The 3,844-nt window shown below is 53.0% G+C and overlaps 1 protein-coding gene across 1 annotated transcript in view; it reads right to left on the reverse strand.

Annotated features, from left to right (window-relative positions):
* The window catches only part of CDH11 (cadherin 11, type 2, OB-cadherin (osteoblast)), a 178,567-nt gene extending 176,421 nt beyond the window's left edge, over positions 1-2,146 (reverse strand). Inside the window, exons 1-2 of the mRNA XM_011952219.1 lie at positions 2,094-2,146; positions 1,531-1,677 (exon numbers count right to left, since the gene is read on the reverse strand). The gene's annotated coding sequence lies outside the window, so the exon portion shown is untranslated. The remainder of the gene's footprint in view (positions 1-1,530; positions 1,678-2,093) is intronic.
* Between the last annotated feature and the right edge of the window lie 1,698 nt (positions 2,147-3,844).

The raw sequence follows: 3,844 nt of genomic DNA on the forward strand, positions 1-3,844 counted from the left end.
GGGAGGCTGCCGCTGGGAGGGAAGGAAAGGGCGGGGGCTGAGAGAAGCCGAGGCTGCGAGACGCAGCGAGATGGGCCTCGCAGAGGCTGCGGGGGCCGACCCCGTCCGCGCCCCTCCCCCCAGGGGCCCAGAGATGCCAACCCCTGGATTCGTGGCCGCCCCTCCCGCCCGGAGGCGCGGAGCTCCGACTCCCTCAGGGCTCAGATGGAGTCTGGAGCGACTGAAGTTGGGCTCCGGGGACGCACAGCCAATCAGGGAGGGCGGCGGAGGGAAGCTGGAGAGGGGTTGGGAGCCCCCATTTTCCTCCTTTCCCCAAATCCGCTCCAGCTGGCCAGGCTGGGCTCTTGCCTGGCGGGCTGGGGTGGTTGGGGGAAGGTATCGTCCAAGTGAGGGAAGCAATCGGGAATTCGGGAGCGCGTTCTATTCTTTCTCACTCCACCACCCCACCTTCCAAAAATCCCTCAACGTTGGCGGCTCCAGCCCAGCCCCCAGCCCCCAGCCCCATCAATCTCCCATCCCTTGCAAACTCTTCTGGTGGCTCTGGTGGTGAAGTCGGGCAGGGAAGGAGACTTAGGACTTGGGAAGAGCCCAGTCTGCGTTCTCTCTCATTTCTCCTCTCCTTCAGTACCCCCCACGCAACGCCTCGGAGAGGGGTGCGCGGGGAGCGCTTCGCGGAGGTCGGCCTCGCTCCACCCTTTGGAAGGGTGCCTTGGCCCCTACCCCAGCCAGGTATCAGTGGCCCCCGCCGGTAGTGTCACTTGTTGCCACCCCCTCTCTGCAGACCCGCCAGGGCCAGATGGAGTGAGCGCTTCTGCGGGAGGGAGGGCCTAATGGGGCGCAGCGCTGGAGTCCTCGCTCCTTCCTCCCGTGTTCCCCTCACTGAGGACTCGCTACCAGGAGGGAGCCCCGGGCCTGCTTCCTGCCCTCCCTCCCCGAGTCGCCGGGAGAAAGGGCTGGCAGGGTCAGGGCTTAGGAATCACGCCAGGGACTGGGCGGGGCGCTCGTGGTACCGGGAAGGCGTGGGGACCCGCACACCCAGCAGGGGACAACCATGTCTGTGTGGGGACCCCTGGCCTGAACAAGTTTGCAGGGTGGGAGGAGGAGGCAAGAGAGGAGGCGGAGGAAGGTGGAGACGCCAGTGGGTGAAGGCTAAAAAGGAACAGCCTGGGGGGACGGGGATGTGGTTGGGAAGGGAGAAGAAGAAGAGATGGACCCGCGAAAAAGACAGGGAAGGAGGCTGCAGAGGGAAAGCTGGGCGCCACAGCCAAGCAGTTGGAAAGGGCTAAAAGGGAGGAGACGGCCCAGGAGTTAACGGAAAAAGAGGCCGAAAACGGAAGAGAAAGCTTGGGATCCTGAGCGCATGGGGAAGGAACCCCAGTGTGGGGCGAAGGCGGGGACGGCCGAACCCCGCCCTCCAGCTCCTGGTCACCAGCCCGCGGGTCCCCGAGCGCCCGCAGCCTCCCGGATTTCCACGCGGCTTGGGGAGACGCCCGCGGGGGCGGGTGCCGGCGAGGCTGCCCCGGGATCTACCCTCCTCGGGCCGCCCGCCCGCGTTCTTCTTGGCGACTCCAGGATCCGGGTGGCGCTGCGTGCCTGCCCCCAATTCGCGTCCTGCGCGGAGAGGATGCCTCTGACACCCTCTGTGTGGACGTGGCCTTTAAACTGCTCATTCCTCCTCTGCGGGGTGAGAGCTGTTAAGTTTCCAGCTGCCCCGTTCTCTTACTCCTCAGCCTTCCCCCTACCATAGGTGTCCAAGGTGATAGCCCCCTGGGTCCCCAGTAACTCCCCAACTTTGCACCACACTCTCCGTGCAAGGGACGCGCGAGGCCATTGACGCCGAGTGCTTTCCTGTAGAGCGCCAGTGAGCGGATCCTGGTGCCCGCCACTACGTCCTCCCGCTGTGGATCCCTGGCCCTGAACCTTTTCAGAGCTCTACCCGGCTTCCTCGGTCTGCCTTGTTGGCCTCTGCTGTAACCCCTAAAACTTTGGGTACTTCCCAAGTCACCGCCGAAAGTCCCCACTCTAATGAGGCATGATGATGGTAATGGGATGCTCTGGTGGCGCCATTTCAGCTTATAAATGAAGTTACTTACACAGGAGAGGAGGGAAAAGGGGTCCGGCTTTCCCTCAGAGATACTCGAGTTTTGCTCTTGTTTGGCTACAAACTACTGCCTGGATTTTCTCAACCCTTCCACGTGGTCCTAGAGGGAGTGTGAAGCCACGGTCAATCTGATTATACATATATTATACAAAGATGCCCAGGATCTGTGATGATTAGGACATCTTTTGATCCATGAAGCAAGTTTCATAAACTCCCTTTTGGAAGCATGTCCAAAGATGAACCTGGCCGCATGTCAGCTGACATTAGCTGGACTTTGACCTCTCCCCTCTGTTCAGAATTTATCGAATCCCAGCAGTTGTTTTTATAGACCATCCCTTTAGTAATGGGTGCACCTGCCGATTTTTTAAAAGTAAGTTAAAGATTGTTTCATAAGTTTCCACTGACACTACACACCTGAATCAGATGGAACCCGGTGTATAGGAGCAGTCAATAATCCCTTGCACAACCCAGCAAGTCTATGCCTAGGATTCTACTCCAGAGAACAGGAAACATGTCCACACAAAAACACACAGCAGAATGTTCATAGCAGCATTATTTATAATAGCCCAAATCTGGAAACAATACAAATACCCATCAACTGGTAAGTAGATAAACAAAACAGGGTGTATCCATACCATGGAATATTGTTCAGCAATAAAAGGAGAAGAAATACTGATTTTGTTACATCATGAATGAACTTCAGAAACATATGCTAAAAGCCAAATGAAAAACAACATATTGTATGATTTTCATTTATATGAAATGGCCATTTATATGAAATGAAAAGGCAAATTTATAGAAACAGAAAGCAGTGGTTGCCCGGGGCTAAGGATTTGAACAGGAATTGACTGCAAATAGGACTTGAGGGAATTCTGTTGGGCAATCAAAATGCTCTAAAACTAGATAGTTGTGATGATTGCACAAATCCATAAATTTACTAAAATCACTGAATTGTAACCAAGAAAGAAAAAAAATCCTTTCATATCTTTATTCCCAGAATATCTGTGACCTGCAGCTAATCCGCAAGGGGAAACTTGGCAAAGCAGTTTCAGAGAAAAATATGTTAAAAAATATTTCTAGTTCTTATGGAAAGATAACCATATTTCTATTCAGCAAGTTCTATTTTAGCTGCTGCTTTGGAGAACCTTACAAGTTTTAAAGAAAGTTAATTCCCCCCTTTCACTCTTCTAAGTGATTAATTCCTGGGAGCTAGAGTTAGGCATTCCAGTTCATGACATTTTAAACACACCTACTCATAGACACAGTACAAAGTGCACATTTCAGAGGGGATTTTTCTTTTTTATGACTATGTTAGGATCTGTCTTAGAAATCCTTATCAAGCACTTGGGTGGAGTATTGCGTGATTACAGTTTAGATTTTAAAAAGGAAAAGAATAGCGGGAAACAAAAAAAAGAACCCACTGACAGCTTAAATTGAAAGATTCAGTTCAGCCAGCCAGCCAAAAGTTTGGGTGTTTATCTTAACTTGCCTCACCTTTCCTTCACCTTGTTCTTCTTCAAGGGAGGAAGCCAGCCTTCAAGGGTTGCTCTGGAGTCAGGATTAAACAGCCCCTTTTGCTTCCTGTGGGTTCCAATCCAGACAGATATGAGGCCCAAATGGGCCTTTTCTTGTCTTTGTCCTTGACTGCACGAAGCTGTTAATTTCCTGTCGGTTCCCTCATCAAAGGTACCAGGCTGTCATTCCTTTGATGTGCCTCTCCTCAGACTCTGAAGATAGCCAGAC

This window comes from Colobus angolensis, unplaced genomic scaffold (assembly GCF_000951035.1).
Source record: "Colobus angolensis palliatus isolate OR3802 unplaced genomic scaffold, Cang.pa_1.0 Scaffold339, whole genome shotgun sequence".
Taxonomy (NCBI): Eukaryota; Metazoa; Chordata; class Mammalia; order Primates; family Cercopithecidae; genus Colobus; species Colobus angolensis.